This window comes from Malania oleifera, chromosome 13 (genome assembly GCF_029873635.1).
Source record: "Malania oleifera isolate guangnan ecotype guangnan chromosome 13, ASM2987363v1, whole genome shotgun sequence".
Classification (NCBI taxonomy): domain Eukaryota; kingdom Viridiplantae; phylum Streptophyta; class Magnoliopsida; order Santalales; family Ximeniaceae; genus Malania; species Malania oleifera.
The window spans coordinates 39,682,557-39,706,865 of record NC_080429.1 but is presented as its reverse complement, the minus strand read 5'-3'; the positions used below and the strand labels follow the sequence as shown (position 1 = coordinate 39,706,865).

General features: G+C 38.0%; 1 pseudogene; it reads left to right on the top strand.

The window, feature by feature from the left end:
• LOC131145809 (SNARE-interacting protein KEULE-like) overlaps nt 1-21,078 on the top strand; it is an 81,495-nt pseudogene extending 60,417 nt beyond the window's left edge.
• The last annotated feature ends 3,231 nt before the right edge of the window (nt 21,079-24,309 follow it).

Genomic DNA, 24,309 nt, shown 5'->3' with positions numbered 1-24,309 from the left:
CATTTGAATCTGCAGCATACTGCTGTCCTGCCTCTTTTTTTTTTTTTTGGGGTATCATATGAAGCAGTGCTTGAAAATTGATGGCGACTTCTATGCAGTTAAGTTTGCTAAAGCAGCTCTAATGCGTGAAAAAAGGTTTATATTTGTTAAAACTATCCCTGAATGTTTCTTTTACTAGATATATGTAAAGAAAAACACTGTGGTGCTATTTCTCGTACGTGATTATTGAGGCTCATGTGGATGTTTTTTCCTCTTTCCCTTCTCTTTGGGAGTTTTTGGATTCCAACCAATCAAATGTCTGTGTTAGAGCTTATAGGAAACTTTGTCAAATCATATGATTTGCTAGGTTCATTTTTTTTTGTATTCATTTTTCTTTGTTTTTTACCTCCTTTCTTTTGGGTTTTTTTTTTTTTTCTACTTTTTTAGGATTTATTGTCCTCTCTTAGGTTCTAATCTCTTTATTCTTCTTCCTTAATATTTTTCTTTTTCTGTAAAAAAATGATTTACTAGATGCCGTGCTGTCAGTATGAGATTTGTTTTGAATATTGGGTAATTTCATACCAATCAATAGATGATGAACAACATAATTAATCTTGATCCATCCATGCTGGGTTAGTTAGTTGGATTTTATTTATGTTCTTTCTTTACCAAGGGTTTTCTAGTCATGGGTCTTTGCCTGTCTAATCTGCATTTTCTACTCAGCTTTCTTGTTGCATCATTTGCAGCATTTGTTTGCTTCTGAAAAACATTCATATCCTTTGTCAAAAGCAGACAGGACAAGTTCATTCAGTCACCAAATAAAGCATTCTGCAGAGTCTGTAGACTGCATCTTGAAACTTCATTTGTTAAATCATTCATCCCAATATCTTCTTTCCTTTAGGAATTTAATTTGTCATATATAGTACATAGCACACATAGGTGGTTCTTAACTTTAAAATTTTGGAAGAAAATAGCACATAATATGTGAAAAATGTTTTATCATCTAACCAAATATTAGGTATTTGCAATAGTCTTGTGAAGTACTTTGTAAAGATTGCTGCTGTCATACACTTTTATCTTACTATCCTAGATATATGGTTAATTGCAGCATTCTTATTGAGTAGTTTGTAAAGGCTGCTCTCAGCCTATCGTTCTCCTCCATTTTAAAATCCTAGATACTGTTGTGGAATTTGTTTCTTAGAAACCAAGAGCTATAGTGCTGAAAGTAAAGGAACTCCTTTTTAGAGCCACAAATTCACACTTATGGTTTTACATTCTGTTGGTTATAGGGAAAGAAAAGATATTTAGTGAAATCAGTATAGTCAATGTGCACTTGAATTGTGCGGTTGTGCCTTTGTCAGTTTTTAGAGGTAAAAATTTGTTTGGTAGTAATTTTGCCCCTTTTGTTGTATCTAACCCACAGCCTTTTGCTCGTGCATCAGATTCTGTTATTGCCAATTTTTTTATTGAACAGTATATGGCTTTGTTTCTGTTGATCAGATACAGAGTCCTACAATAAGCTATGTATATTCTTGTTTTCGTTCACTTTATGGACTTGAAGCCAGTGTGTCTGGATCAACTTCACTTTCTTACCTTTAAATTACTGTGGCATAGTGGTAGTGGTGACTTGTCTACACGTGATTTGAAAAAGATGGTTCAAGCATTGCCACAGTACAGTGACCAAATTGACAAGCTTTCCCTCCATATAGAGGTTAGTGTCTATTTTTGACAATAAAGCATCTTTTATTTGGTAGTGAACAGTATTGGTCAGTTGACATATTATGCTGCATCTTTCTATCCTGAAGTGCTAGGAAGAGTTCTACATCTTCTATTCTAAAATGCTGGGAAGAGTCCCATGTTGTGCTGTGTCTTCTATTTTGAAGTACTTGGAAGATCATTTTTGTGTGGGTGTGTGTTCTGCGCAACCTTAATGTTCCTTTTGCACTGTGTGTATTGATGTTGCCCACTCCAATGAGTAAAATATCTGTGTTAATGGTTATTTAGTCATTTAGCGTTATTATTATGTGTTAGTTTGGTTAGTAACAAGTGTGAGTTAGTAAGGGTATTATGGTCATTCCCATTGTACTTGACATATATTATTAATAGATGGAGAGACCTATCATTGTTTTAGGTCTTCCATTTTACCCAATTATTCAACACTGTATTAGAGCATGATTCTGAAACCTAAACCCTAATTGTTACCACCACCATCAAAACCAAAGCCTAAAACCCAAAATCTGCTGCATGTCTAACATCATTGAAGAATTTCCAGCAAATGTATTAGCCCTAGAAAACAGCCAGAAGCAACAGAAAGTCAGACCAGTCGCTGGGATTTTCTGGGTGACACTTACAGTTCGAGAACATCAAATTTACCGTAGATTTTGCAAAACCAACACCATAGTCACCCATAGACACTGCCGATCTACCCCCCTCCCACCCCACTGAAATCCCATCCCCAGGTGGTGTCCCACGCGCCCTCACACGCTGGTCAAAGGCTGCCAGGGTCGACCCCACGTGCTGGCCCATGAAGCCACTTTCGGGCATGGTTTTGACCTGAAACCATCCAGCAGTGATCCAATCCCTCTATTAACATGTTATTGGAGTTTTTCGTGATGTTTTTTGCCCAAAGATCTCACCTTTTTTAATTGCTCATGTGCGGCACCCAAGGAATGGTTGTTTGATGCTTTGTGAGGCTGTTTATCAATGGTTATTCGCTTTATTGGATCTGAAACAGTGGGATTTGCTGTGTTTTTTTATTCAATTTTCTAATTCCTTCCATATATCAAAATATCAAGCTGTTGGACATGTGTTTTGCTCAAAGATCCAATCTTTGTTGTGACCATGCACTCGTGATAATTCATTAGTTGTTGTTCAGTGTTAGTAACAGTCATTGGTGACTTTCTTGGAGCAGTGGCAGTTCTCATATGCTGTTTTTGTAAGGCTGTGGCAGTGTTAAATAAGTTTGTTGGTGATTTTTCCATGGTTGTTGTGGTGGTTCACCTCTCCAATTGTTCCAGTGCTGTGTGCTTTCTTGGGACTGTGTCTGAGTTTCTTGGTGCTGTGGCAGCATTTACTGATTTTTTTTGACTTTTTCATGGTGGGTCATGTTGTTCGTGGTTGTTCCAATTGTTCCAGCGATTAATATTATAATCATTTGTCTGAGTTTGTGAATGTTGGGAAGGAGTTTGCAAATCCCAAAAGTATGGTTCCTTCATTAGTCACTTGTTTGAGTGAACCACAGACTGTGACTATATTAGAGGTAGGCCTGGCAAAACGGGTCATCACCCGAAAGGTCATCTGTGACACGCCCGGTTAAGACGAGTTCGGGTTTATGAAAGTCAACCCGGTTTCGGGTTGGGCCACCTGCTGGGTGACCCGTTTACTCTCTTTTATTTCCCTTTTTTTTTTAATTTTGTTTTTCAATAACCCATTAGGGCATTACTCATTAGGCATTAGGCAACCGCAACCCCAACCCATTTGCAGCCTCTTCCGTCTGCGCCCAGCATGCCGTCCGCACCCCTTTGATCTTCCTCTTCGACTTCCAGGCAGCCATTGATACAAAGTTCTCAAACATGCATGCCATTGGGGAAGAATTAATTGATCAAGCAATAGAGAAAGGGGAAAACGAAATGAAAGGAAAACCTGCAGGAGAGCTCGAATCTAAGCAAAACCTGCAGAAGATGGCGACTAGTAGCAGGTGTCTTGAGTTGTGGGATTGGGGAAGAACATGGCGATTTATTAAGGCAGTAGTAGGAGTCTTGAATCTCGAATCAGAGATTTGAAACCTAGAGAGCCGAATCTGAAGCAAAACCTGCAGAAGATGATGAATTAGAGATTTGTTAAGGCAGCTCAAATCAGAGATTTGTTGAGGCAACAGGTAGGAGTCTTGAATCTCAACTCAATCTAAAGAAGATTGAGTTCGTCTGGCCACTCCATCTGAGGATTTTTGTTGGAAGAAAAGGTTAAAGGAAGAAAGAGGCAAGGGTTCCTCCGACCACTTGATCGCGAATCTGCCTCTATGCAGAAATTGAAAAGGCTGCACACTGGAAAAGGGAATTTGTCTTCCTGGCCCAATTTCTGCATTCAGGTTGGTGCCGATTGAGATCCTTGTTATTCAGATTGCAATGCATTGCTCCTCCAAATTTCCTTAACCTTTATGATTTTATGCTTCCTTTGAACTTGATTTTAAGAGCCTCATACTAATTTTGTAAAATAAAATGTGAATGAGGATTTTTTTCTTCCAACTTCCATGAACATGAAAGTTCTTCCTCCCATGGTGGAACCTGTGTCTATCTGCATGAATAATCAAAGGTTTGTAGTTCAAACTAACAACTTGATAATCTTCTTGCAGCAAACAAAATTCAATTTAAACAAGCAACCACATATATTCGAGAGATTTACTCTTTAAAAAATAAATTTAAAAAATTAAAATATTTAATTATTTTTTTAAGTGGGTAACCCATGACCCACCCGTTTAATAAACGGGTGGGTTAGGGTTTACATAGTTGCATCCCGTTTAATTTCCACCCGTTTATGACCCGATCCGTTTACAGCCCACCCGGACTCGACTCGTGAACCCGTTTTTCCACCCCTAATTAGAGGATAATTTTAGGTTTCTATAGTATCAATCATCTCAACAAGCATCTTATCACCTTGCATCTTTTGCCCAGAAAGGTAATCCTACAGTCTGTATGCCATCTGGTATCCTTCCTACTAGTACTTGGGTTATCGATTCTGCTACCACTGACCATATAATAGGTGCAAACTAACCTCTTTTTTTATCTCCAGTATCCTAAAAATCTACCTCAAGTTATCCTTGCTGATGAGTCCACTATTGCTATTAAGGGGATAGGAATAGTAAATCCTACTTCTTCTATCTCTTTTTCTTCTGCTTTATACATTTCGAAATCTCCTTTCAATCTAATGTCATTTATTAATCTTACAAAGTCACAAAATTGTTCTATCACATTCTTTCCTAATTTTGTGATTATTTAGGATCTGAAGACGAGAAAGAAAATTGGCATTGGACGTGAGGCTCTTGGACTTTACTACTTTGAGTCGCCTTCTCCACCCATTGCCTGCACAATCACAGCTACACTACTTCAAATACATTGTTGCCTTGGTCATCCGTCCTTGGACAAGTTGAAACAGCTAGTTCCTATATTGAGTTCTATGTCTAATGTTGAGTGTGAGTCTTGTCAATTGAGCAAGAATCATTGTGTTCCCTTTGCTTCTCGGGTCGACAAACGGGTGGTTAGTCCTTTCATGCTAGTCCGTTCCGATATTTGGGGTCCTAGTCATGTCACATCAAAGTTGGGGTTTCAGTACTTTGTTACATTTGTTGATGACTACTCTAGGATGACTTGGTTATATTTAATGAAAGATCATTCTGAGTTGTTTGATATCTTTTGTGCCTTCTATTCTCAAATAAAGACTCAATTTTGTATGCCAGTTAGGATACTTCGTAGTGATAATGCTAAGGATTGCTTCAGTACCCAATTCATTACTTATATGACTAACTCTGGTATGATCCATCAGTCCTCTTGTGCCCACACTCCATGACAAAATGGGGTTGCAGAGCGGAAAAACAGACATATTCTTGAAGTCACTCATACCCTATTGTATCAAATGAATGTCCCCAAATTTTTTTGGAGTGATGTTGTGCTCACAGCTTGCTCTCTCATCAATATAATGCCATCCTCTCTCCTTGGCAATAACTTCCATATTCAGTTATCTTCACTAAGGTTCCTTTGTTCTCCCTTTCTCCTTGGATGTTCGGTTATGTGTCCTTTGTCCATTAGTTAACTCCAGGAATGGATAAGTTGGATCCTCATGCTATCAAATGTATTTTTCTAGGCTATTCCTATACTCAAAAAGGATATCGATGTTATAGTCTTGCTTTACATCAATTCTTTATCTTTGTTGATGCCACCTTCTTTGAGTCTACTCATACTACTCTGATCCTTGAGTTTTGTTAACCTTGATGAATTCCTTCCTCTACATTGCCTTCTATATCCAAACCTAGTATTTGTGTCCAATCCTCCTACATCTTCATCCAGTTTGAGTCCTTCTCATCACTTGAATCATCCCAATTTGTTGGTATACACGTGGCAACTCAAGAAAGAAGTGCTTCCTCCAGCTTCTACTACTGTGCCTCTAGTTCCCTCGTCGGATGATTTTATTTCCCATGATGTTGGTCCTCCTATAGGTATTCGAAAAGGTAAATGCACTTGTACAGTTGTACCCAACATCCAATCTCTAATTTTTTTTGTTATGATTTCTTGTCACCCTCTTATTACTATTTTGTTTGTACTCTGTCTTATGTTGCTCTTCCAAAATATATTTCTGAAGCCCTATCCTATTCTTATGTTGCTCTTCCAAAATAATGGTTGAAGAGATGCGTGCACTACATGATAATACTTGGGCTTTGGTACCTCTTACTCTTGATAAATCTGTGGTTGGTTGTCGCTAGGTGTACAATGTGAAAGTCAATCCTGATGGTTCTATAGCTCATTTGAAGGCCCGCCTTGTTGCTAAAGGGTATACTCAGGTGTATGGTGTGGATTATTCAGACACATTCTCTCTGGTTGCTAAACTTGCCTCAGTACGATTATTCATTTCATTAGCCACCACTTGTCATTGGCTTCTACATTAGTTAGATGTGAAGAATGTTTTCCTACATGGTGATTTTCATTAGGAGGTATATATGGAGCAACCGCCTGGGTTTGTTTCTCAAGGGGAGTCTTGCTCAATATGTCGACTTAATAAATCACTGTATGGATTAAACAAATCTCCAAGAGGATGTTTTGGCCATTTTAGTGCTATAGTACTTGAGTTTGGTTTCCACCGGTGTGTAGTAGACCACTCTATATTTTATCATCATACTCCATCTGGTAGGATTTTGCTTATTGTGTATGTAGATGACATTTTGATCACTAGTGATGATGGTCGAGGCATTCAAGACCTAAATCTTTTCCTAAAGAGTAAGTTTTAGACCAAGGACTTAGGACCATTGAAATACTTCTTGGGTGTAGAAGTATTGAGATCTCAAACGGGAACTGTCTTGTCATAGAGGAAGTATGTACTTGATCTTTTAGATGAGTTAGGATCCAAACCCGTTGATACACCCATGGATCCAAATAGTAAGTTAGTGCTAGATATGGGTGATTTGTTACCTAACCTAAGTCGGTACCAGAGACTTGTTGGAAAGTTGAATTATCTCACAGTCACTCTACCAGATATATCCTTTGTGAGTCAGTTTCTCGATTTCCCGAGAACAAGTCATTGGTATGCAATAATTTGCATTTTCAGATATCTCAAAAGTGCACTAGGAGAGGTCTCTTATATTAGGATCAGGGTCACACTCATATTCAGGGATATACAAATGCAGATCTGGTCGGGTCACTTTCCAACCAAAGATCCACAACCGGGTATTGCATCTTTGTCAGTGGTAATTTGATGTCTTGGAAAAGTAAGAAACAAACTATGGTGGCTTGGTCGAGTGCTGAGTTAGAATACAGGGCTATGGTGCACACTACATGTGAACTTGTTTGGCTACAAAACATTTGAAAGAACTAGGTTTTCCACATTCTCAGCCTATAGAGTTGATGTGTGATTATCGAGTTTCTATTCATATTGCCTCCAACCCTGCCTTCCATGAGTAGACAAAGCACATTGAAGTTGATTGCCATTTTATTCAAGAGAAACTTGTACAGAAGCTCATTACAGCCACTCATGTGAAGCCTGAGTTTTAGCTTGTTGATTTGTTCACTAAAGCCTTGGGAGGTGCTCGTTTTACACTCGAGAGTTGAGTGGATAAGCCTGCCATTTCCGGCTGACTTTGGTTTAGGAAGAAGGACAATTAAGCACATAAACACCACCTCCCTGCCCTTCCCCTGCCACCCCCCCCCCCCCCTCTTCCCACAAAAAGAAAAAAAGCAACAGTAGCTTTAATTATTCAGTAATTCTCAAAACAAGATTTTATATTGACCAACGTGACTTGCACATTTGATCATATTTCTAACAGAGATTTGCATTCTAATTTTAATATCTGGCACCATGATGTTCTTAGGCATGTTGCTTGGGCTTGACTTCAATGGAGTGTTCTAGCATAGCCTGACCAATGATAGGGCCTGCATAGAACGAACACATTGCCCCATCAATTCTTGATCTAAATAAATACAAAAAAAATTTGAAGAGAGAGAAATAAGTAATAATGGTTTAAAAGAATTGCAACCAATTATAAGAGAGAAAAGCAAACAAATTCACATATTTGGTGCAAACAGGTGGAATTAGGAGCACATGCATTTACACCAGAAAGCTTACCTTGAAAAAAAAATTACTATTTACTTTGTGCAAGACTTGCACGGCATGACACATGCTTGGGAATATGAAAATTACGGTTTCATGTAAATTTGGTTCTATTCATTCAGATTGCCGGAAAAATATATGGAATTGTAAGAGAGCAGGGGCTTAAAGAAATTGGGCAGCTGGAGCAGGACTTGGCTTTTGAAGGATGTAATTAAAATTTTAGCCAAAGAAGTAAGGAACATAGAGAGGATCAGTTATTGTATATTTTTTTGTTACATTTTAAGACAGATTACCCATTTTAGAATGCAACAAGAGAGAATAAGTTGCATTTATTGATGATTCTTGCTGCCATTCATCCTGAAAGGTTAGAGGGTGAGAAGGGAGTCAACTTGATGAAGGTTGGTTTCTTTGTCATTGTTTATTATTGGAATACCTTTTGCTATCAATTAATATTAGCTACTGCTTTCTGATACCTTATGGATGTGTCAACAATGCATAGTTGCATGTCAGTTAAAATTCAATGTCCATGTTCTTTTTAAAAAAATAACTGTTTTGGCTAATATATTCAATTTCCTCTTAGTTGGCAAAATTACCAGTTGACGATATGAATGCTGTGAAAAACATGAGATTTCTTGGCACATCACCAGATGCTAAAAAATGCTCCACTGAAGTTTTCTCTCTAAAATTTGACATTCATAAGGTAACCTGCTAAATGAAAATTTTCTGCTGATTGTTCATTTTTTGGTTTGACAAACATCTCCTACATTGTCCGAGGAAGCTTGGAGCAAGGAAAGAACGTGCTGATGCAGAACAAAATCTGCAGTTGTCATGCTTTCGCCCCATGATAGAGGTAGTGTAAAATTGGTTCATGCTCCTGGAGGATGGTGATGGTCTCAGTTAGTGGCAACTCTTTCAGTTGTTTTCAGGAAGTAATATATCACTTCACTTATTTATTCATTTATATGTGTTAATGGTTATTGTTCCATTTGTATTTACTCAACACATATTAAAATAGAGAATGAGACATCATTGTGATTAGGTCTTCCATTTTACCCAATTCTTCAACAAGGTATCGGAGCTATGGTTGCCAGGGATTCCTGGGATCTACTCTTGTTGCTCACGTTTACCATTTGTTTGTTAAGAATTACCTTATTCCCTGTATGTAACTGATGTTGTTTTGTCCCCATGTGCAATCGGGCTGCACATATTGGGGAGTGTAAAGGCTTGATATACATTATTGGGCCACAAAGTAACAGCTTGAGCTTTTAGTTGAAGTGGTAGCCTAACATGCTGTCAAAGTATGATTCTAAGACCTAAACCTTACTGCCACAACCACCATCAAAATTGAAGCCTAAAACCCTAAATCCACTACGTATCTACCATCATAGGAGAATCGCCAGCTCCACCGTAGGCCTGAAAAACGGCCCACAGCTTCCAGAAGCCACAGAAGTTGCCGGAGATTTCCTGCATGACACTGGCAGTTCAGGAACATAAAAACCCCTTTAGATTTTGCAAAACCAACACCATAGCCACCCACAGACATTGCCAATCTCCCCACTACTGAAATTCCATCACCAGAGCGCCTCCCATGCACCCTCACATGCAGGTCAAAGTCGGGCAGAGCTGACTCCACACATCAGCTCTTGAAGGTTATTCCAGACATGTTTAAGGCCTGAATTCCTCTTGCAGTGTTTGAATCCCTGTATAAACATATTATTAAAGTTTCTGGTGAAGTCTTTTTGCTCAAAGATCTCACCTTTTTTAGTTCCTCATGTACATTACCTGGGGAATGACTGTTTGGTACTGCCCAAAGCTGTTTGTCAATGTCTATTGAGTTCATTGGAGCCTGAAACAGAGGTATTTGCTGTGTTTGTGATTCGTTCATCGTTTGCTTGTGGTTTGCTCTGGTTGTCAAAGGTTGTGTGTTGGGATGGAGCCCATGGTCCAAAAGCATATTGTTCACTGTATTTCCAATTTGCTGTCATATTGACGTTGTGTGTATGTTGGGATGGAGTCCCCTAATCCCAAAAGTATGCTTCCTCACCATAGATTAACAGCATCCTATAACTGTTTTAGAGGAGTATTCCTGCAGCATCAGGCATCCCAAGCAAGCATCTAATTGCATTGCATCTTTTGATCAGAAAGGTAACTTCTTTTCTCCCCTCCAATATTCTAAAAATCTACCTAAAGTTACCCTTGCTAATTAGTCCACTGCTATTGTAGGGGGATAGGAATAGCAAATGATACCCTCACATCTCCCTTTCTTCTGTTTTGTACATTCCTAAATCCCCCATCAATCTCATGTTTGTTAGTATTATGAAGTTGCTAAATTGTTCTATAACCTAATCCTATTGTTATTTAGGATCTGAAGATGAGGAAGACGATTGGCACAAGATGCAAGACTAGTGGACTTTACTACTTTGAGTCGCTCTCTCCTCCTATTGCCTACAAAGTCGTTGCTACACCACATCAAATCACTTAAGACGACATCATCATGTTCCCTTTCCTTCCCATGTCAATAAATGGGTGATTAGCCCTTTCAATTAGGCCATTCCAATGTTTGGAGTCCTTGTTATGTCATGTCAAAGTTAGGGTTTCGATACTTTGTTACATTTGTTGATGACTACTCTAGGATGATTTGATTATATTTAATGAATCGTTATGTGTTGTTTAATATCTCTTGTGCCTTCTGTTCTCAAATAAGTTTTTAGTTTGTTATGCTAGTCAAGATACTTCAGAGTGATAATGCTAAGGAGTACTTCAGTACCCAATTGACTGCCCATATGACTAACTGGTATGATCCATCAATCATCTTATGTGCTCACTCCACTACAAAATGGAGTTGCAAAGCACAAAAACAGACATATTCTTGAAGTCACTTGTACCTTATTATATCAACTGAATATCCCCAAAATTTTTTGGAGTAATTTCATTATCCTGCTTGCTCTCTCATCAATAAAATGACATCCTCTGTTGATGCAAGGGCAGCATCAAGGTTTTACAGCTATGGAGAAATTAGAAGAGGAAGGAGGGGGAAGGGCGGAGAGAGGAGATACTGGGGGGAAAACCTCACATTCAATTCCAATTTAAATTCAGCAACAACTTACTACATGTCTTTCACACACTATTTATAAGATAGCCTAAACACATAAAATTACACATATACCCCTAAAACTACATGAATTACAAACAAACCCCTACTTTACACAAATATTACAAACCCCAAATACACATAATAATGTACTAATTAAACTAAACACATAATAAACAACTAACTTAACCCAACAATACCTTAACCTTACTTTTCTTAATTATTCTCCAGCAAGGATCTTCCCAAGGTTTTGCTTCTTGTCTTACATCAACTCTCCCCCGCTTAGAAATAATTCAGCCTCAAATTTTGCAGGAGGATCAAAAAGGAGAAGCAAACTTGGACTCTTCGTGAGCCAGCACTTGAATGAGATGAGAAACAACATTCTATTGGCAATATGGTATACTTGGCTTCAGAGTTAGTATCAATGAACACGCACTCAACAATTGGTATATCTAAAAGACTTTGGATGTCTTCATACACATTCATTTCCTTCCTTGTAGTGTCTTCAAGTTGAGTAATTGTGCCTGATTATTTTCTTGGTGGATTGGAAGAGCGGACTTCAAAATGATCTTCTTACCATTATAATGGCAAACATATGTGTTCTCATGTCCTTGAGCCACACCCAAATCATCTAACCAAGGGAAACCAAGGAGTACATGGCCAATCTTCATAGATATGATAACACACAAACATTACCATAACAGTCACCCATTTGGATAGGAACCAAACATATTTCATAAACATGTAAGGTACTGTTATCATTCCAAGACAACTCATAAGGCTCTGGATGAGGTTCTAGATGAAGTTGCGTTCGAGTAACTCCATCTCTAGAAACCACGTTCATAGGACATCTTCCGTCAATGATGAATTTGCATACATTCACTCCACACTTGAGAAAGGTGTGGAAAAGTTTGAAACTGTGCTCAAGGTGTGATAGGTGGCATTCCTTTGTCACCATATTGCTCGATTTATAATTATATGCACTGCAACTATAAATCACCAAAAGTTATGAGCACACATGCCCACAATTCTCAAACTAATCATGCAAAACCGTAAACTTGACTCCCAATTTTCAATAAATATTTTCAATTCACCTTAGATCTTGAGTGTCATGCTGAATGAAACAAATTTACTTACGAAACTCTAAAATTGCTGCAATTAAACCTGTTTTTTGATGTTGGCAGTGACAATTTCTAGGGTTTCGTGCCAAATTATCGCACTTTCCTGCAAATTTACTTACGAAACTCTTAAATGGCAGCAATTAAACCTGTTTTTTGATGTTGGCAGTGACAATTTCTAGGGTTTCGTGCCAAATCATCGCACTTTCCTGCAATATATTGTGTCCATAAACAAAAAAATCTCCTTGCAGGTAAAAATATCATGGATAAAACCCAAAATCTTGTGGCTGAAGCAATTTTTCGTGAGACTGGAAATAGCAGAACATTGTGAAAGTTTCCCAGTCGCAGGTTGCTAGAGCGTGGTGCACATGGACAACCAGCGAGGCACCTCCGGTGATGAAACTTTGGTCTATGGAATATCAAGGGATGAGGAATTTAGTGGTGGTGGCGGTGTGTTAAGAAAATCACCAAAAGTTATGGATTCAAGTGGGCCAACGGATCGAATTCTTTTGGTGGTGCATGAGGCTGTTATGGTGATCAGAAAGCGATGAAATTGTAGGAGAAGGCGCTTAGGGTTGTTCTGTATTTGATGGTGTGCTTGGTGTTGCAGGATGGTCACTGGAGAGTGGTGTTCAAACAAATGGGGACACGGATGGAATTTATGAAGAAGTTCAGAAACTGTAGAACTGCTTTTCGATTTTCTTTTTTTTCTTTTTAAACTGAAAATAAGATGAGAAACTAACAGAGGGAGAGTGATTAACAGAGAGAATGGAAGATAAGATGAAGAAGAAGAAAAGGAGAAGAGAAACAGAGATGAAGAAAGACGGCAGAAGGCTGCTGGGCAGCAGAAAATTAGGGACACAAAAGGGGATCAGAATAGAGGAAAGAAAGAAGAAGAGAGGAGGAGAAGAAGAGAAGAAATCAGAAATAGAGAGAGAATTGAGAGAATTAGGAGAGAAAATTAGAAGAAGAGAAGAAGAAGAGAGGGGAAAGAAACAGGGCAAAAGAGGAGAGAAAAGGAAGATGGGGGGATTGAAATGGAAGAATGGAGATTGAAGTTGGGCTTTGATACCAAATGATGCATTGGTAGCATCAAGGTTCTGCAGCCATGGATAAATTAGAAGAGGAATGAAGGAGGAGAGAGGAGAGAAGAGAGAGGAGATACTAGGGGAGGAAATCACGTTAAAATTCATCAACAACTAACTACATCATGGCTTTCACACACTATTTATAAGAAATCCTAACACATAAAACTACACACATACCCCCAAAACCACATGATAAACAAACAAACCCATACTTAACAAAAATATTACAAACAAGCCCCCAAATACACATAATACTCTACTAATTAAACTAAACACATAATAAAACTACTAACTTAACCCAACAATTTCTTAACCCTACTCTTCTTAATTATTCTTTAGTAAGGATCTTCCCAAGGTCCTGCTTCTCGTCCTACATCATCTGTCCTTTGTGGTTGTTAAGATTTTATTAAAAATGAATGACCTAACTTGAATATAGGTCTCTCCCTCTATTTATAATACAAATTTAAATACATTTTAATGATAATAATACCCTTACTAACTCTCACTAATTAACATACTAACACACTCAATAATAATAATACTAAAAGACATATATAAGCTCTAACACTCCCCCACTCAAGTTGGAGCATAAATTTCATAAGCTCCTAGCTTGTTACAAATGAATCTAACACGAGCACCCCACAACGCTTTAGAAAAGAAATCAGCAAGTTGCATGTCCAACTTCACATAAGCGGTTGTAATGAGCTTCTGCACAAGTTTCTCCCAAACAAAGTGGCAATCAAATTCAATGTGCTTCGTCCGCTCATGAAGGATCGGATTGGAGGCAATATGAAAAGCAACTTGATTATCACACATCAACTTCATAGGCTACGAATGTAGAAAAGCCAATTCTTCCAACACGTTCTTCAACCAGACAAGTTCACAGGTAGTGTGGGCCATAGCTCTATATTCTGATTCATGACTTGACCTGGTTACCACAGTTTATTTCTTACTTTTCCAAGAAACCAAATTACCACCAACCAAGATACAGTACCCGGTGGTAGATCTCCTATTGGAAGGCGATCTAGCTTGATCTGCATCTATATATCCATGAATATAAGTGTGACCCTAATCATGATATAAAAGACCTCTCCTAGGTGCACCTTTGAGATATCTCAAGATGCAAATTGCTGTCCCAATGACTTGTCCTCAGAGAATCTATAAATTGACTTAGAACACTTGTTGCAAAAGATATATTCGGCCAAGTAATTGTGAGATAATTCAACTTTCCAACAAGTTTCCGGCATTGTCCAGGATTAGGTAGCAAATCACAAATATCCAATATTAGCTTGCTATTAGGATCCATGGGTGTATCAACCAGTTTAGATCCCAACAAGCCATTTTCTTCTAATAGATCAAGAACATACTTCCTTTGGATCGCAACAATTCCGATATGAGATCTTGATACTTCTACACCCAAGAAGTATTTCAACGGTCCCAAATCTTTGGTCTGAAACTTAGTGTATAGAAAAAGTTTGAGACTTTGAATAACTTTATCATCACCACCTGTAATTACAGGATCATCCACATAAACAATAAGAAGGATCCTACTCAATGAAGTTTAACGATAAAACAAGAAATGATCCATAGTGCATCGTCGAAGACCAAACTCAAGTACCACTGAAATGATCAAACCATGCTCTGGGAGACTGTTTTAAACCATATAAAGCCTTCTTGAGCCGACACACTAAGCCTGACTCCACTTGAGCAACAAACCCAGGTGGTTGCTCCATATAAACCTCCTCCTCAAGGTCACCATGCAAAAAGGCATTTTTTACATCTAACTCATGCAAAGGCTAGTGACAAGTAGCAACCAAGGAGATGAACAGAACAAGACGAACATTTAGACAGGCCACAAAACCATTAGGATTGGCTTTCACGGTGTAAACCCAACGACAACCAACCACAGACTTGTTAGGAGGAAGAGGTACCACGTCCCAAGTCCCAAGTACTATTGTCATGTAAAGCATTCATCTCTTCAACCATAGCATTCGTCCACCCTGAATGGGCTAAGGCTTTCAAAACAAATTTAGGAAGGGTAGTAGATGATAGAGCAGTGAAAAAACAATAACAAAAGGGTGATAAAGAGTCGTAAGAAATGATTTGGAAATAGGGTGTTGAGTATTTGTGCATTTACCTTTCCAAACAGCAATAGGAGGATCAACATCATGGGAAGTATGATCATCAGACGAGGAAACCAAAGGCATGGTAGTTGAAGCTAGAGGGGACTCTTTTCCTTGGAGCCGCCGTCGTGAATAAACCTGCAAATTAGGATGATCAAGGCGATGAGGCCTTGAAGAACTACATGGAGACTCAAATGGTTGAATGGGCAAAGACAACAACGTAGAATTTGGAAGATTCGGCAAATAAAGAGACTCATTGAGCTCAGAAGCACTCAGTGACTAGGTGTAGTAAGGTGTAGACTCAAAGAAGGCAACATTGACAAAAATAAAGAAACAATGTAGCACAAGACTATTAAAAACAATGTTCCTTTTAAGTATACGAGTAGCCTAGAAAGACACATTTTATTGCATGAGGATCCAACTTATCCACCCCAAGAGTTAGTTGATGATTGAAGGACACACACCCAAATATACGAGGAATATAAAATAAAGGTGAATTAGGAAAGAGAATGGAGTATGGAATTTTACCACTAAGAATAGAAGATGGCATTTTGTTGATCAGATAACAAGAAGTATAGCATCACTCGAAAACACTTTAGGTAGATGCATTTGAAAAAGTAAAGTGCGAGTGATTTCAAGGTGTCTATTTTTTTGCTTTGCAACCCCATTTTGTTGAGGAGTGTGGGAACATAATGATTGATGAACAATACCAAATTGAGCCATATGAGTAGTGAATTGTGCACTGAAAAAACTCCTTAGCATTATCACTTCAAAGTATTCAAACTGGAGAACCAAATTGAGTCTTTATTTCAGAAAAGGCACAAAATACATGAAATAACTCAGAACAATCTTTTATTACATATAACCAAGTCATTCTAGAATAATCATCCACAAAGGTTACAAAGTACGGGAAACGCAACTTGGACACAACCCTACTAGGACCCCATACATCTAAATGACCTATCATAAAAGGGCTTGGAGCCCATTTATTGACCCGGGAAGCGAAAGAAACACGATGGTGACATTTTAACTTTTCCAATGAAGGATGACCCAAGCGACAATGCATTTGGAAAGGTGTGGCAACAGTAGTGCAGGTAGAGATAGAAGCTCAAAGTGATAGACTCCACCAGCTTCACACCCTCCACCAATCGTCTTCCTCGTCTTCAAATCCATAATAACCACAGAATCAAGGAAGAATGACACTGAACAATTCATGGATTTAGTAATTTTTCTAACGGACATAAGATTGAAAGGAAATTTAGGAATATATAAAACTGGAGGAATAGAAATAGAAGTGGGGTTTACAGTCCCAATTCCCTTGACCGCAGTAATGGATCCATCAGCAACAGTAACACAAGGTAAATTCGCAGAATATTGAAGAGTGGAGAAAAAGTTAGGTATACCTGTGATATGATCAGTGGCTGTGGAGTCATAGACCCAAGGACTAAGACGAGAAGTACTAGTTGACAGGAATATTGTTTGATTACTTGTTTGGGCAAGATATGCAATGGGAAGAGAAGTTCGTTGTGACGCTTAATATTGATGGAACTTGGAATACCCTTCCTCTGACATAGCGATAGTACGTTGTCCCCCACTCGACCCCAAAGATGAGGAGTTGGCGGTGGCTACCTTGGTTGCCCCCAAAGGTGTGAAATCAGTGGTGGCTGCATTGGCAACACATGAAGGTCTGCAGTGAAGATCCCAACACTACTCAATGCTATGATTATTCTATCCACAATGAGTGCACTTGCGAGGAGTACCTATACCTCATCCATCTCTACCACTACGACGACTTGAACCACTGCAATAACTTTTGCGGTTGTTTGGTAGAGAACTAAAATCACTCTGTGTAGAAAAGGTTGTCCTCTCATAACCAAATGCAAGAGTGGGAGAATGCGTGTTGAAGGAAGCACGAAGGACACGATAATAAACATCATCAAATGATGGAAGCTCGACACTACTGAATATTTGGGACCGAACTGCCTCAAACTCAAGTCTCAAGCCCTCTAGAACACGAAGAACTGTCGTCTGCTCCCTCTACTTCTGCATCTCATGAACGCCTTCAGTTATAGGTTGCACGATGTTAAGCTCCTCATGAATGCACTTCATCTCTCCAAAATAATCTACAATGCTTCTATCTCCTTGTTGTAACTGAAACTTTGAAAGTACTCCTGGGATAAATCATACATACATGTAATGTTACTGGAGTATAGAAGTTTGACATAATCCCAAACCTCCTTGCACGTATCTAGATGCATACACATCCGTGTAATCTGTGTCTCCATCAAATTCCATTTAAGGGAAACAATCAAGGCATCTTCTTGAACCCAAACATCTTTTCTCTTCTCATCAGAAGAATCATATTGGAGCAAGTGGTCATATTTCCCTAATCCTACTAAATAAATCCGAACAGCTTTAGACCATTGAGCATAGTTCTTTCCATCCAACTTTTAAGTCGTTATCTGCGGCAGCGATGTAGGAAACAATTTTTTTGAATTTCATAGATTCCATCCCAACACTCACAAATCAGCAATCACACCGAAAAAGAAGAAAAACAATCAAAACTAATCAGGACAATTACAAACTATGTGAAGCACTGACACAACGATAGATGAAGTGAACCACTCACCAATGGATCTAGTGCTGCCACAACACTCACAAATCAACAACCACACCAAAAACAAGAAGAACGATCAATAATAGGAACAATCACAAACCATGTGAAGAGATGTGTCCTTTGTCCTTTAGTTAACTCCATGAATGGATAAATTGAATCCTCGTGCTATCAAATCTTTTTTTTTTGGCCTATTCTTGTACTCAAAATTACATTGATTAGTTATCTCTACTAATGTTACTTTTTCTGAGTTTACGCCATACCATTATGAGTCCTTGAGTTTTATTGACCTTAATAAGCCCCTTCCTCCACCTAGAATTCCAAATCCTAACCTATTATCTCCACCCAATCCTTCTACATCTTCATTTAGTTTGAGTCCTCTTCATCACTTGGATCATGCCAACTATGGGTTATTCTTTGCCCTGACCCAAGACGGTACTAGAGATTCGTTGGCAAGTCAAACTATCTCCTAGTCACTTAACTAAATATATCTTTCGCAACAAGTGTTGTAAGTCATTTTCTTGTTTCTCTAAGAACAAGTCATTGGGATGTAGCAATTTGCATATTGAGATATCTCAAAGGTGCACCTAGAAAAGTCTCTTCTATCAAAATTGAGGTCGGACTTATATTCATGGATATACAAATGCAGATTAGGCTAGGTCACCTTTTCAATGAATATCCTTGACTGGGTACTGTATTTTTGTTGGTGGTAATTTGGTTTAATGAAAGAGTAAGAAACAAACTATGGTAGCTAGGTCAAGTGTTGAGTCAAAGTATAGGGCCACAGGCTTAGACTATATGTGAACTTGTTTGAGTGAAGAACATGTTGGAAGAACTAGATTTCCACGTTCTCGGTCTATGAACTTGATGAGTGATGTCCAACATACTATTCATATTGCCTCCAACCCAATGTTCCATGAGCAAAAACAAATTGAAGTTCAAGAGAAACTTGTGCATGAGCTCATTACAACTGCTCATGTGAAGTCTGATTTGTAGCTTGCTGATTTATTCACTAAAGCTTTGGGGGATGCTCGTGTTAAATTCATTTGAAACAAGCTAAGGGGCATATGATATCTTTGTTCCAACTTAAGGGCGTGTTAATGGTTATTTTGGTCATTTAGAATTATTAGTATGTGCAAATGTTATGTTGGTAAGCGTGAACTAATAAGGATATTGTGGTCAATGGAATGTATTTTACATATATTATAAATAGAGGGGGAGACCTATCATTTTCATTACATCTTCCATTTTACCCAATTCTTCAATGTGTTTGTGTGTATGTTTTGTGTTTTCTTCTTAGTATTGTGATGGATCATAATAAATTTTCATAGATCTCAAATGTCGATTGTTGCCAAGAAACTTGGTAAATGATGACCATATCATATGTCTTGCTACTGTCAGTTTTGATAGAATTAGAGATATTGTGAGTTCATGAGATTCTTTTAAGCTATATGCTTTACTAATGTGCAATAACTATATGTATGTCCTCGACATTCTTCAGGAAATTATTGAAAAGCTTTGCAAAGGTGAACTATCAAATAATGAATATCCATGCATGAATGATCCAAGTGCAACTCTTCATGGGTCATCCCTGTCTTTACCTGTACATCTGGTTCCTGCTCATTCTACAAGATCAAGACGAACACCAACTTGGGCTCAGGCATGATCCCAGAACGATGACAATGGGTATTCAAGGTACTCTTCTTTCCTCTCTTATGCAGAAGGGTTGTACTTGGAAACTTAACTGTTGTTTCCCACAGTAATATTTTTTTAACTTAAAAACTTCATTTCATACTCTTAGCTTTTGCTCATCTTTTGATTCTCTCTCCTACAAGCTAGATTTTATGGTCATCATTATCAAATCCTTATTGTTGTAGGCATTGCTTATGGGAGCTTGCAACTGGATATTAAAGCTGTTTATGTCCGTCCATTTCCATTTTTATACTGCTATCGATTATGCTCCCATAGGCTTAAGAGTAGCGTATTTATTCTCCTTTATATTCCACTATTTTCCTCGTTATATAAAATCCCCAGCCTGTTTCATGTCTTGTCTCCAGTAGTGATTCATTACAAAGACATACATCAGGCAATTACAGGATGGGCCAGCGTGTTTTTGTGTTTATTGCAGGTGGGGCCACTCGTTCAGAGGTTTGGAAACTATTAACCCACAACTCCTTTGACATTTATGACGGTTTCTCCTGCAATTCGTCTGCTCCCTTTCTGACCTCTTGCCTCATGTAACATGTTATTCTCAGCTGAGAGTTTGTCATCAGCTCACAGAAAAACTGAAGAGGGAAATTGTCTTAGGCTCATCCAGTCTTGATGATCCTCCACATTTCATCACGGTAACTGACAGGTTTCTCCCACAATTCATGTCCTTGATTTCAAGATGCGTTGCCCATTTGATGTTACTTCCATTTAACTTACAGAAATTGAAGCTGCTGGCAGCACATGAACTCTTATTTGACGATCTTCATATCTGATGTAGACGTTATGCATCGGGTCCAATTTTTACAGTCACAGATATATCCTCCATTTCACGATTACTTTTTTTGTTTAAACTGTCAATGTGACACAGCAGACCCGAAAAATATATGCATGTAGGGAAAAAAAATTACTAAGGTTCTTGCTTATTTTTGGCCATGTTCTAGAATTAACATGGACAACAGGAACCACTGAACAACAATTCATGGTGTGTACAGTATTATTCCCTAAAAAGGGTTTTGTGAAGGATAAATAAGCTTTTGAATGATGAGTTACTTTTTCTCATCCCATTAAAAGGGAAAAAAAATTGCATGCCATTTGAATGCTGCTTCTTGTGGAATTGATCAAAATTTTCTTTGATTAAATCTAGCGTGTGCGTGCACACACACATGCATTCCCAAAATTTATATAATTATTTATTCTCTTTTCTATATTGTGGATTGTTAAATTTTGTTGTATTAACATTTTTTTTATGATAACAATGTATCTTGTTTTATAAGTTATTAAATTTTGTTATATAATGATTTTTTTATTTTATAAGCAGTTCATATACTAAAAGTAATGTGAAGGTTGTTGGAATCCTCATCGTGTTGCAACCACTAATGTCTAAAAGGTGGTTACGAGTTTTTTTTTTTTTCTGTGAGAGAATTTTTAAAGAAATTGCATGTAATTTTTAAAATATGATAAAATTATTGCATAATCTTTTCAAGTTTGTACTCAATTCCAAATAAAATTTAGATTTTTCTGCAATTTTTATGTGCCTTCAAATTGTTTTTTTTTACAATAACTTATATTTCATTTTTTTCCTTTTGCTTTCTATTGATGGTGTGAAAAGTAAGATTAGCCCTTCACAATGTGTTTGTTTTTAGAGAAAGAGCAACCTAATAAATCTTTGATTTAAAAAGGAAAGAATACAAAATTAAACCCACTTTGAGGGCTTATTTTGTTGGGTTTATTAGTCCAAAAATTGAAATAAATAAACACAAAAAAAAAAAAAAAAAAAATGAAGGGACATTGGAGTTACGTGGTTCAGCAAATTTTTGCCTCTGTCCACAGGAGAGAGATTCACTATTTGTGGAAAAATACAGGAGGAGATACTCAAACTCACTCAACTCTCAATCTTCTTTCTGCCTACTCACTCATAATACACACTCTTGTTTACAAAACACTTTTTTTGGTCACACCGCCTCTCGCACAAACGCGCACACACAAAGAGAGGACAAATGGTCAGCCCAAAATAAATGCCAAGATCAACATCAAGATGGGCAGGTGGCCGATCTTTGATGATTTGGACAGTTGGCACCAACAAAGTTGAAGACGCGATATGGAGAAGCCCACTGCTCTCAACTACTTTTTGTTTTTTTGTTTTTTTAAGTCTTACCTGCTTCACATTAAATGTGCAAGTAGGATTGGGTATGGACCCATCAATTCTCCCCCTCCATACCCATAGAAGGAGAATGCTACTACCATTCTTCGATTGGTCTCCATTCGAGCCATGTCTTTGCATAGCTCGAGCTTCTCACGAGTAGCCACTTTTGTCATCATGCATGCTAGGTTCTCATTTGTGTGGATCTTCGCAATTTTTAATAGTTGTTTTTCTATCACTTCGCATATCCAATGACAGAGAATGTTGATATGCTTTGTGTGGCATCGTACATTGAATTCTTGCTCAAATCCAGAGCACTCTGACTGTCACAGTATGCTTTGCATTCTTTTTGCATGATACCCAATTCTTGGAGAAACCTCTTTAATCACAACATTTCCTTCCCAGCTTCTGTTGTGGCAGTGTACTCTGCTTTTGTTTTTGATAAATCAACACACTTCTACAACTTGGATTCCCATGAGATTGCTCCCCTTAAAAAAATGAAAAGAAATCCCAAAGTAGACTTTCTACTATCAAGATCACCCGCCATATCAGAATCTATATAGCCTTCCAAAACTGGTTCAACTCCCCTAAAACACAAGTATAACTTCAATGTACCCTTTACGTACCCGAGGATCCACTTGATTGCTTCTCAATGGTCTTTACCTGGGTTGGAAAGATATCTACTCACAACACCTATGGCATGAGCAATGTATGACCTTGTACATATCATTGCATACATAAGACTACTAACTGCTAAGGAGTATGGAACTGTTTCCATTTCATCCATCTCTTTTCTCGAAGTGGGAGATGATCGCTTGTTCAACTTGAAGTGATTAGTTAGTGGAGTAATGACTGGTTTGGAATTTCCCATGTTGAACTTTTCAAGCACCTTTTCAACATATTTTTTCTGTGACATCCACAATTTCTTAGCTTTTCTGTCACGAAAAATCTTCATTCCCAAAATCTGCTAAGCTGGGCCTAAGTCCTTCATGTCAAAGGCCTTGGAGAGTTCTTGCCTTAGCTTGCTAATCAGATCTTCATCCTATACAATAATCAACATATCATCAACATAAAGCAATAGTACGATAAAGTTACCATCTGAGAATTTTGTGATGTAGACACATTGATCTACTAAAGTCTTCTTACCCACCATAAATGAGTCAAACTTTGTGTACCATCGTCTCAGCGCTTGTTTGAGGTAGTAGAGCTCTTCTTCAATTTGCATACCAGATGTTATTTCCATGCAACTTCAAATCCTTCTAGTTGTTCCATGTAAATTTCTTCATGCATATCTTAATGGAGAAAAGCTATCTTTACATCCATCTGTTCAAGCTCCAAATTTAAACATGTTGTCAATCCAAATATGACTCGAATTGATGTCATTTTCACCACTGGTGAGAAAATCTTGTCAAAGTTGATACCTTTTTTCAGTTGGAAACCTTTGAAAACTAATCGAGCTTTGTGTTTAACTACTTTTTCGCTGCCATCTTTCTTCAGCTAGAACACCCATTTATTTCTCAGTTTTTTCTTTCCTTTTGGGAGTCTCACCAACTTGTATGACTAGTTCATCTGCAAGGAACTCATTTCTTCCTGCATGGCTTGCATCCGTTTAGCTTTATTAGTGTGAATCTGTGCTTCCTGGAAACTTTCTTGCTCTCCCTTATTAGTAAGCAAAATATAGTTGGACTCTGGATATCTTCTTGATGGAATCAACAGTTGGCCTCTTTCATATCTTCTAAATTTAGGCTCTTCAACTGGAGGAGCTACTTCAGTGCCTATAGCTTCTGGTGGAGAGGATTGTTGCTCCCCCAGCTTAACACCTTCGACCCCTTCTTCCTCTTCTGCTTATGGGATTCCAACATGCATTTCTTCATTGTTTGCAGAGTCTGGAGCGAAATATGAAGCACTTGAACTAGAATTGTTGGACTTTGTGGGTTTTTTCAAAGTCCTCATATATTTGGTTTTCTTGGAACGCAACATCCCTGCTTCTAATGAGTTTCTATGCTATTGGATCCCATAACTTGTATCCAAATTCTTCATCTCTATACTCGATGAAGATACATGGAGTTAACTTCATATCAAGTTTCTATCTTTGTTCCTTGGATACATGTGCAAATGCCTTGCACCCAAACACTA